Here is a 12,309-nt window from a genome sequence, read left to right as displayed (position 1 = left end):
AGAGAATGCGGACGAGTCATATAAGTTTGGTGGTAAAAAGAGGAAAAAAGGATGCGGGGAAAGGACGAGGATGAAAAATAAACGCGATAAAGGTTACAAAATACGTGAGGAAACGGTGAAGAGGGAATGGAGACTTCATTTACGCTTCAGCACCACTAGAAGAAATAATATTGCTTACTATATTGTATTTTTTACACATGATTGTGAGGACCTGATACACCCCTTTGATATCTGGGCTAATTTTGAAGGTTGCATCGGCAAACATATCGTTGTTATTATCGAATTCTTCGACGAGTGCTGCGTCGTACAAAATCAGTTCTTGGTTTTTAAATGACGTTTTGATTAGTTCGGCTGAAATTGATCTTTCCTTGCTCTTGAGCAGTTAAGGAAACTGCTGTAGGTGATCATAGAACTTTTCCAATGTGTCGTATAATTTATTAATTTTTGTTCGTGACTCTTTTCCTTTTTGTGCTCCTTGGATCGTTTTCTTCATCTTCGGATACGAAACTGAGCTTGCCAAAGACTCGTTTCTGTAAAATTAAACATAATAAATAACATTTATCGCACTCCGAAAATCGCAATTATGCTGCTACTTTTAAGCTCTTGTGCCACAAAATATTGTAGGCAAATTGTGTGAATAAGCTTTTTCAGCAAAACGAGGGTTTGCAACACGAGCCGAATGCGAGCAAAAAAGCATAATAGCGTACTCCAATAATATACAGTACTTATTAATCCGTGCGCTCACTCACACAGTGCCGCGACCGCTCATACGTGCGAGCAATCATACAGCGTTGCGCTTGCCTATGCGTGTGAGCACTCATACTACGGCATACTACTTGCTGCCTGCTCGTATGAGTGCTGGTGCTCGCGTGCCCGTGTACAAGGGAGCGTGTGCGCTCGCGCGTATGCAAACTCTGTACGCGAGGGCCGTCCGGCTATTGGTATATTTATTCGCGGGCGTGCTCCCGTCCAGCTGCTACAAACATGACTCTCTTTCACTCTCTTCCTCTCTATTCTTTTGACTAATTTATTGTACTTTTTCAGAAAATGAGCAATGTCCAGAGCCTAAACACAATAGCGCTGTGCTCGAGCCAGACGTGCGAGATGCTGCTTCACTCTCTTTCTCTCTTTCTCTATGACTTATGTTTGGGTATTTTTTTTCCCCCAAGAAAAGTGCAAGTGCAGGGGCCTGAGCGCATCGATGCTATAGCGGAGCGAGATCAGGAATATCGTGGTGAACATGAGCATGACTCTCTTTCGTTCATCTTCCATCTTAGCCTGTTACTAATTATTTTGATTTTTTTCCCAGAAAAGCTACAAATTAAAAAAACGCAGCTCTCAAAGAACTTCAAATTTAAGCGCCAAAAACTGGTTCTCGAGATACTGTAAGAAAAACAGAGAGCTTCTAAAGCAAGAGCTGATTTGTTTGAATTGAGGGTAGCTGCTATGTACCAACGAATCCAAAACCAGCAAAAATTTTGATTTACAAATATTGATACAAGTTTTATTTATTCATAAGATACGCTATATATAAGATGTTTTTCTTAACGTTTTCAGAATTCATGATTTTTCACGAAAAAACTTGTTTGTAATTTATGTTTCGGGCTCTAGATAGGGATCAAGCATGCAATGCGAGGTCCACAAGGTAACCAAGTCTTTTTTGACGTTTTTAGGTGTATTGAATTGATTTTTTTTGTTATCAATTGAAATTGGTACTTTGAAATGTTGTCAACCAAAAACAAACAATTCAGCGTACAACGAAAAACATCGAAAGACACTTGGTTACCTTCTAGACCTTGAATTGCATGCTTTGTCTTTAGCTAGCACCCGGACTAGTATTAAGAAATAAATATATTTTATTTTGAAATAAAAATTGTCTTTGCTCATGTTTGAATTTTTATGGCATATTGGTGATAACTTATCTTTCATTCTTTTTCATGCAGCTCTGCCATACCGCATTATTTGGCACAATTATTCAATTTCTAACTCGGCCCTATGATGAAAACTACGCGGAGAAGATGTAACTGTAAAATCGGCGCTCGGACGCCCAGTCTCACGATTTTTATTTTTTCACGTCTCACTATAATTTTAACTCTCACGTACACTACGTGTAAAAAGATTCGTTTCCCGTAGGGGAAGCGTAAATAGAGCGAATGAGGGGCTCTGCCTATGCTGACCCGTGTACTATAGTTATTGTCGCCACTTACATTATACATGCAGGCTCTACACCTAGTGTACAATGTTATTCAGTTCGAAAAAAATTAAAATATAACTTAAGAAATTACTTAACGCTTTCTTACCTCTTAAACAACCATCATTCATCTCTGAGCATAGTTGCTCTAGTGTTTCTAAGAGCTCTATCACAAAATAGAAAATCAGGTAAAAAGGTTAATTTCCATTCTCTCATCCTGTTTTGCATTATATTACAGAAAACTGGTAGATGCATTTGACACGTTGCGGAACGAGACGACGGCCGTTTTCGACAAGTGCCCAGATGTCGCCAAGCTTGGTGAAGACGTTATGGAGGAAATTACACGCATCGAGACGTTCAAGTATAGGGACGACATTCAGCATCGGCTGACGCCGGCGCGCGCCGGGCGTATCCGGCAGGACTCATCGACGTTCGAGCCGTTGCCTGATCTGCCTCGCCTAGTGGTCGGAGACACGCCGATTCTGAAGCTTTATTTTTTCGGCGTTTGCAAAAAGATGAAGAAGCCTGAAATTCTGCAGCTGCTCAATCCATTTGCCGACCCTAAGCTTTTTACGATTACCCGGATCCATCACCCACCCGGTCCTAATAAGACGTGGTGCCACTTAAATTGTACAAATCTGCTCACCTCTTTAAAGCTACAGTACGCTGGGCTGTCAGCGCTGCTGGATGTTGGGTTTTACAGTGAAGGAAAAAAAAAATATATGCCATGTTACGCGCAGATCAAGCCTGACAGGCGTTATTTTCAAATCACTTCAAAGAGATATTACGAACAGTCTCCTTTGGACAGCCGCGCGTTAGATGCTCATTTTTTCATCGTGCACACCCCCGTATTAGCACGCATTTATCATTTCCTCGGCGCTGATGACGCATATAAATTCACCTTCGCTCTTTTCAATCATCCTATGGCCGTCACTATGTTGTGTTTAAACTATTTCGACCCATCTTGGCCTATTTTCAATTTCAGTAATGTGAATGCGTTTATCAGGGATCACTTTAAGAAGTTCAAACCGAAATCGTTAGTTTTAAATAATCACGATTGCGTATTGAATAATGCTATTGTTAAGGATGCGTTGTTAGCTATGCGAGAGCCTGGAAGCAGCCAGGGAAACGCGAACGCGGTACGTGCGGTAAATATTATCGATTTGCGGGCGGTGAAAATTAATTATCGGCTAGCCGAATTTCTCGCTATTAGCTTTAAGATTAGTATTTGTCTATTAGGCGATTTTACAGCTCCGATTGACACACAGGTTGCCAAGATTTTGACTCACCGGCTCGAGATTAATGATAATTATTACGTTACCGGTGCTTTTCTCGCGGGATCTTCGGCAAAATGTATTAAACTTTCCTTTTGCTGGCAACTCAGTTTTGCAGCTTTGGCTCGCTCCTTGCTTGTTAATTCGGCCACTAAGCTTTTACAGCTGCATAATGTTATGGCATTTGATGTCGATGCACAGCTTGGTAATCTGTTGGATTCATTGTTCTCCGGTAGGAACGCACTCACAGCTATAATATTTTCTTCAGCAAAGCCTAGACTACTTCTCCGGCCGGGAATTACGTTTTCTTTGTCGTTAAGCCAATGTCCTAGTATCAGATTTCTGGATTTTTCAAACTCGCTTTTTGTCGAGCCACATCTACAAGAAATTCTCTCATGTGTGCCAAATATTATAGATTTAAAGTTAATTAATATTAAAATTCGCGATTCTATTGACTTTACTCAGCTTCACAAACTACGCAGTTTGTGGGTCAGTTGGGATGTCGACGCGATTAATTTGGCAGCTCGGCTGATCTTGCCGCAGCTTCGTTCATTGGTTGTTTTCAACGATACGATTAAAAATAATACAGCTCTTGACTTAAAAGGCCTGATGCCTGTTGTTAAGTCCGGAGTGAACCTCACCCTCAGGAACTATCGGCTTGACAGAATCTGCCCTAGCTGGCTCTACATTATGAGGAGAGATGACAAAATAAAATGGCGAGCCCATAACAACGACGTGGTGTTTACTAAAGATTAATTTTAAGTTATATTTTATTTGTAATCAACTATCCCGTACTCTTGTACTTCTAAAGTTTAATATTTTTTGTGTTACTAAGGCGTTGGGCCTCATTTATTTATCTTTCACTTATGCGAGTGTAATTTTTCCTTTACAATACAGTAGTACCTCCGTATTCGCGTTGGTTTGATTCCAAAAAAAGTGCCGCGAATACGGAAACCACGAATACGGAACCATTGTTCTTTTAAGAAAGCTGGAGCTATAGGATTCTCTTCTTACTTTTTGATAGAACGTATATTAAATTGATTAACTTGATATTTCCTACCCATACAACTAATACGTTCACCTTTTTGAAGCAATTCTAATATTTTTAAATTGTCAGCTAGACTCATTACTTTTTTTGTTTCTCTTCTTCGGAGAATTACTCTTTTTATTATACTTGTTGTCTTTATTTTAATTTGTAAATAAATACATAAATTATAAGACTATCAAAAATGTTGACAAAGTATAAGTTAAAATATAATAGTTGGTTATGTAGAGTAAACGAAGTTGAATTTGTCCGCGAATGAGAGAACCGCGAATAAAGAATTTATTTCCGCGAATATGAAAACACGGTATTAAAGACGTTGGAGATCCTTGGGTCAAGATGGGCCAAGAAGTTGAAAATTCGGGAATTGACAGTTAAAAACCCTTATAATTTTCTCCTGAAATTTCCAGCTTTGTTTATCGAGTCAAATTTTGTAAATTTTAATTTTAAAAGTACATTTTTTAACATGGCTATGATAGAAGCGCGCAAAATTTCTCGCACAATTTTTAATATAACTTGAGAGTAATTTGGGAGATCCTGATCAAATTTCGTGTAATTATAGATGAAATTATATTACCTTTCAAACGGTATCGGTTATATTGTAAATTTACGAGCATATTTCAAAGTAATTTTATAAAAATAAAAAAATGTTGTGTTTGCTCTACAATCTAACTCGAGAGATTAGCAGCAGACAAAAATACGCGCGATAGCATGCGTATTGGCTTTGAGCCTATGATACCACCGACCCACCTTGTCAAATCAAGTATCTATCAAGAATCTATCAATCTAAATCTTTTAATATAATTAACCTTTTAATATAATTAACATGTTATTATAAGTAAATGAATGAGACTTTTTTTATCGCTACTGCAATATAATTTAATATTCATTTTTTGTATAAATACAAATGTAATTAATCATTTTTTAAAACTCAATGTATCATATACAATTTTATTCAACCAAAAATAGCGTTATAGCTAAATAAAATTTAATTACATTAGCGTTTACGCATTATAGCCTCGTGTCATAAATCTTAAAGTTTAATAGCAATCATAGCGTTGCAGCAAAAATGTTCCTTTTCTGTAAAATAAAAGAAAACTTTTATTTGTGTAAAAAATGAATCAATTGAATACACAATGTAATTGCGAATTGAAAAATCTATTTCAACAATGGTAGTGAGCGTATATGCGTGCGATTACACGCTCTGACACGTCGATGATTGTACTGCCAAAAAATCTCCAGTATGATAAATCACGTTTAATATTGATATCATCTTTAAGATCAAGTTTTTAACTTTAAAATGCCTTGTCTAAAATTGATCTAACTTGCGTTTACACTTTGAGTCTTAATATCTTGATAAATAATAATATTAATTTAACGAAAATTTTACTAGAAACACTTTCAGCTAAAAGTTTATCAAAGTACACAAATAGGCATTTAAAATTTAGAAAAAATAAACACACACACACACGGCTCTGAAAGGGGGACACGACAATCGAGAGATGGTATCGCGCAGGGTAAGGGGGTTCACCAAGTAGAAAAAGATGAAGTCCCCGAACCCCTAATCGTCACATATCACTATGCGACGGATGGGGGATGTATGGAAGCAAAAGAGCAGAAGAGCAAGAAGAGGCAATGGAGAGAGCACGAGCGGAAGAAAATTTTAATCGAGTAAAGGTACTGTGTTTCCTTTTTTTTATATTGATTAGCAGTATTGAAATATTTATTTATATATAATGTGCGATGTGTATCTGAAAATTTCAAATACCATTTCTAGAAAATATTGACTATAGAGCACCTGGACGCAGGGCGAATCGAAACGCGATGCATGAAGAGAGACGCAGACAACTCAAGCGTCTTGGTCGTGTGTACGAAGCTGTAAGCGTAACATATCAATTCCATTTTTGATTTTACTGCATCAATAATTTTTTAAAATTCCCTGTGTCTTTGAAATGTATCACGTGTTTACTGGTGGATGGTACAGCTAAAATTTTTTACTTTTAGATAAATTGCCATCGTTTTTTGATCTCGCACGAAATGTACGATTAAATATATCCTCTCGATTAGCAAGAAAATTTTCTATATAACCTTGGGAAATTGCTGTAGAGCGCCGTCCACCTAGTTGTTGAAATTAGTTAAAATCTAGAAGTTTTTTTTTGTCAATCAGGTAGAATAAACATATTTTAGTAACACAAAAAAATGTCCACTAATTCGATTTATTTTTCAATAGCTTGTATTCGCATATATACGCAGTAGATTTATTGTTTAATTAATCTTTAACTGCAAGAAAACTTATTTATATTGTAATTAGTGTTATAGGAAAAACGCAGCCGATGAGCTCGTCGCTGTCGCAGCCGATGCACTCTTACAAGTTGCATCCCCCAGCTGAGAAGGCCATCATTGCGCATGCCTTGAGCGGCGCGCGAGCGAATGATTGCCTGACGAGACTGTGTAGCCTCCACGCGTAGCAGAAGTTCGAAATTCTCGGCGTGAGTTTAACAGCAGAGAGAGGGCGAGCAGGTAATCAATTATACGATACGCACTTAGACTCTGGTTGATTAAATTTTGGTCGACCAACCTAGTTTTCTAATCAGTGAATCTTTATTTTTAACAGTTGCTATTTTTCTTGCATTTCACCTTCGTGAGCTTCATTCTACAATAGTAAAGTGTATACGAGAAATCGAGGCAGAGCATCCAAGTCACCGGAGGACAAGAAGAGCACGGAGATCGAGCACCTACATCCGACACACAGAGAAAGAGAGAGAGAGAGCACCACAAAGAGTCGTCTAAATAAATAACAATTGTATGTTAATTTAATTATATTTACGATTAAGTATAAATCCGTGAGTTTTATAAGTCGTTCTTTAATAATAAGATATCTCAATAATTAAACAAGGAGGTCTATCGTCAAGTAAATTCTCATTAAAANAATTATTACGTTACCGGTGCTTTTCTCGCGGGATCTTCGGCAAAATGTATTAAACTTTCCTTTTGCTGGCAACTCAGTTTTGCAGCTTTGGCTCGCTCCTTGCTTGTTAATTCGGCCACTAAGCTTTTACAGCTGCATAATGTTATGGCATTTGATGTCGATGCACAGCTTGGTAATCTGTTGGATTCATTGTTCTCCGGTAGGAACGCACTCACAGCTATAATATTTTCTTCAGCAAAGCCTAGACTACTTCTCCGGCCGGGAATTACGTTTTCTTTGTCGTTAAGCCAATGTCCTAGTATCAGATTTCTGGATTTTTCAAACTCGCTTTTTGTCGAGCCACATCTACAAGAAATTCTCTCATGTGTGCCAAATATTATAGATTTAAAGTTAATTAATATTAAAATTCGCGATTCTATTGACTTTACTCAGCTTCACAAACTACGCAGTTTGTGGGTCAGTTGGGATGTCGACGCGATTAATTTGGCAGCTCGGCTGATCTTGCCGCAGCTTCGTTCATTGGTTGTTTTCAACGATACGATTAAAAATAATACAGCTCTTGACTTAAAAGGCCTGATGCCTGTTGTTAAGTCCGGAGTGAACCTCACCCTCAGGAACTATCGGCTTGACAGAATCTGCCCTAGCTGGCTCTACATTATGAGGAGAGATGACAAAATAAAATGGCGAGCCCATAACAACGACGTGGTGTTTACTAAAGATTAATTTTAAGTTATATTTTATTTGTAATCAACTATCCCGTACTCTTGTACTTCTAAAGTTTAATATTTTTTGTGTTACTAAGGCTTTGGGCCTCATTTATTTATCTTTCACTTATGCGAGTGTAATTTTTCCTTTACAATACAGTAGTACCTCCGTATTCGCGTTGGTTTGATTCCAAAAAAAGTGCCGCGAATACGGAACCATTGTTCTTTTAAGAAAGCTGGAGCTATAGGATTCTCTTCTTACTTTTTGATAGAACGTATATTAAATTGATTAACTTGATATTTCCTACCCATACAACTAATACGTTCACCTTTTTGAAGCAATTCTAATATTTTTAAATTGTCAGCTAGACTCATTACTTTTTTGGTTTCTCTTCTTCGGAGAATTACTCTTTTTATTATACTTGTTGTCTTTATTTTAATTTGTAAATAAATAAATAAATTATAAGACTATCAAAAATGTTGACAAAATATAAGTTAAAATATAATAGTTGGTTATGTAGAGTAAACGAAGTTGAATTGGTCCGCGAATGAGAGAACCGCGAATAAAGAATTTATTTCCGCGAATATGAAAACACGGTATTAAAGACGTTGGGGATCCTTGGGTCAAAATGGACCAAGAAGTTGAAAATTCGGGAATTGACAGTTAAAAACCCTTATAATTTTCTCCTGAAATTTCCAGCTTTGTTTGTCGAGTCAAATTTTGTAAATTTTAATTTAAAAAGTACATTTTTTAACATGGCTATCATAGAAGCGCGCAAAATTTCTCGCACAATTTTTAATATAACTTGAGAGTAATTTGGGAGATCGTGATCAAATTTCGTGTAATTATAGATGAAATTATATTACCTTTCAAACGGTATCGGTTATATTGTAAATTTACGAGCATATTTCAAAGTAATTTTATAAAAATAAAAAAATGTTGTGTTTGCTCTACAATCTAACTCGAGAGATTAGCAGCAGACAAAAATACGCGCGATAGCATGCGTATTGGCTTTGAGCCTATGATACCACCGACCCACCTTGTCAAATCAAGTATCTATCAAGAATCTATCAATCTAAATCATCATCTAAATCAAGGATCTACCTTCCGCTATTTCTCGATAGTTGCTGATTTGAGCTCGGTTGTGTCCCCAACGTCCTTAATTCACAAAGCCGAGAATACGGAAATCATGAATACTGATTACACAAATAAGGAGGGACTACTGTAACTAGTAAATTAATTACCATGGTATTAGTATTTAAACTTTTAATATAATTAAAATGTTATTATAAGTAAATGAATGAGACTTTTTTTATCGCTACTGCAATATAATTTAATATTCATTTTCTGTATAAATACAAATGTAATTAATCATTTTTTAAAACTCAATGTATCATATACAATTTTATTCAACCAATAATAGCGTTATAGCTAAATAAAATTTAATTACATTAGCGTTTACGCATTATAGCCTCGTGTCATTAATCTTAAAGTTTAATAGCAATCAAAGCGTTACAGCAAAAATGTTCCTTTTCTGTATAAAAGAAAACTTTTATTTGTGTAAAAAATGAATCAATTGAATACACAATGTAATTGCGAATTGAAAAATCTATTTCAACAATGGTAGTGAGCGTATATGCGTGCGATTACACACTCTGACACGTCGATGATTGTACTGCCAAAAAATCTCCAGTATGATAAATCACGTTTAATATTGATATCATCTTTAAGATCAAGTTTTTAACTTTAAAATGCCTTGTCTAAAATTGATCTAACTTGAGTTTACGCTTTGAGTCTTAATATCTTGATAAATAATAACATTAATATAACGAAAATTTTACTAGAAACACTTTCAGCTAAAAGTTTATCAAAGAACACAAATAGGCATTTAAAATTTAGAAAAAATAAACACACACACACACACACACACACATGGCTCTGAAAGGGGGACACGACAATCGAGAGATGGTATCGCGCAGGGTAAGGGGGTTCACCAAGTAGAAAAAGATGAAGTCCCCGAACCCCTAATCGTCACATATCACTATGCGACGGATGGGGGATGTATGGAAGCAAAAGAGCAGAAGAGCAAGAAGAGGCAATGGAGAGAGCACGAGCGGAAGAAAATTTTAATCGAGTAGAGGTACTGTGTTTCCTTTTTTTTATATTGATTTGCAGTATTCAAATATTTATTTATATATAATGTGCGATGTGTATCTAAAAAATTTCAAACACCATTTCTAGAAAATATTGACTATAGAGCACCTGGACGCAGGGCGAATCGAAACGCGATGCATAAAGAGAGACGCAGACAACTCAAGCGTCTTGGTCGTGTGGACGAAGCCGTAAGCGTAACATATCAATTTCATTTTTGATTTTACTGCATCAATAATTTTTTTAAATTCCCTGTGTCTTCGAAATGTATCACGTGTTTACTAGTGGATGGTACAGCTAAAATTTTTTACTTTTAGATAAATTGCCATTGTTTTTTGGTCTCGCACGAAATGTACGATTAAATATGTCCTCTCGATTAGCAAGAAAATTTTCTACATAACCTTGGGAAATTGCTGCAGAGCGCCGTCCACCTAGTTGTTGAATTTTGTTAAAATCTAGAAGTTTTTTTTTTGTCAATCAGGTAGAATAAACATATTTTAGTAACACAAAAAAATGTCCACTAATTCAATTTATTTTTCAATAGCTTGTATTCGCATATATACGCAGTAGATTTGTTGTTTAATTAATCTTTAACTGCAAGAAAACTTATTTATATTGTAATTAGTGTTATAGGAAAAACGCAGCCGATGAGCTCGTCGCTGTCGCAGCCGATGCACTCTTACAAGTTGCATCCCCCAGCTGAGAAGGCCATCATTGCGCATGCCTTGAGCGGCGCGCGAGCGAATGATTGCCTGACGAGTAACTGTGTAGCCTCCACGCGTAGCAGAAGTTCGAAATTCTCGGCGTGAGTTTAACAGCAGAGAGAGGGCGAGCAGGTAATCAATTATACGATACGCACTTAGACTCTGGTTGATTAAATTTTGGTCGACCAACCTAGTTTTCTAATCAGTGAATCTTTATTTTTAACAGTTGCCATTTTTCTCGCATTTCACCTTCGTGAGCTTCATTCTACAATAGTAAAGTGTATACGAGAAATCGAGGCAGAGCATCCAAGTCACCGGAGGACAAGAAGAGCACGGAGATCGAGCACCTACATCCGACACACAGAGAAAGAGAGAGAGAGAGAGCACCACAAAGAGTCGTCTAAATAAATAACAATTGTATGTTAATTTAATTATATTTACGATTAAGTATAAATCCGTGAGTTTTATAAGTCGTTCTTTAATAATAAGATATCTCAATAATTAAACAAGGAGGTCTATCGTCAAGTAAATTCAAATCAAAATCCACCGCATTTAAATTTCACACTAGCACACCTGAAGTTAAAAATAAAATCGTATCACGAGTTGATATTTTCTTAAAATCTATATCAGAGGACGTAGAATCAATTAAAAAGGAGTTTGAAACTGATGAAAAAGGCATAAACGAGTCGGTTACTGACGCACTTGTGAACTGTGGTGAAGACGAAACAGTATAAAAATCTTTATATCGTTGATGGATCGGTAAATCCTCTTAGAAATTTTTTTTTCCGAGACAAAGAATTTAAAAATATTGCAGCCGCGGTCCCCACTGTAAAGACTGAAGTTACTACCAACGGCAACGCGAGTAATCACGCAATGGATAATAGTGGTGAAGAACGTGATAACGAAACTTTAAACGCAAAAATGGCCGCTGAAGCGCAAAGTACATTAATTAAAGAATTGTCAAAGGATAACTCTAAGTTTGACGGGTCAACTGAACAAAATGATCAAAAAACGTTTATATTACGTCTGAAAGAAAAATTCACTGACCTATCTGTGTTCATTGACTATTTTTTTATATTTATTTTCAGACAAACAATTAATTTTTTGGAGTTCTTTAACGATCTGTTTAGGCAGTAATTTAACTTATAATTTTATAAGTGTTCAAGATGATTTAAAATACTTAAAATTTATTAAAAAATTATTTCATATTTATTTTCATTTTTAGTGCACATTTATTCTTTTTTTTCTTTTTTCATTCTTTTTTCTCCCTTAAAAAGAATCAAAATTGTATGTAATACTCATGCTTGTGTCCA

General features: G+C 36.2%; 1 long non-coding RNA gene across 1 annotated transcript; it reads left to right on the top strand.

Annotated features, from left to right (window-relative positions):
* The first annotated feature begins 9,703 nt into the window (after positions 1–9,703).
* Positions 9,704–11,993, top strand: LOC111693717. Its single transcript, XR_002763466.1, has 4 exons — positions 9,704–10,281; positions 10,383–10,483; positions 10,918–11,128; positions 11,223–11,993. It is a non-coding gene; the product is annotated as an uncharacterized LOC111693717 (long non-coding RNA).
* The last annotated feature ends 316 nt before the right edge of the window (positions 11,994–12,309 follow it).

The sequence above is a fragment of the Trichogramma pretiosum genome, unplaced genomic scaffold (genome assembly GCF_000599845.2).
Source record: "Trichogramma pretiosum strain Unisexual culture from Peru unplaced genomic scaffold, Tpre_2.0 scaffold23, whole genome shotgun sequence".
In the NCBI taxonomy this organism is placed as follows: domain Eukaryota; kingdom Metazoa; phylum Arthropoda; class Insecta; order Hymenoptera; family Trichogrammatidae; genus Trichogramma; species Trichogramma pretiosum.
Note: the sequence above shows the minus strand (reverse complement) of the source record. Positions and strands in the feature narration are given on the sequence as shown.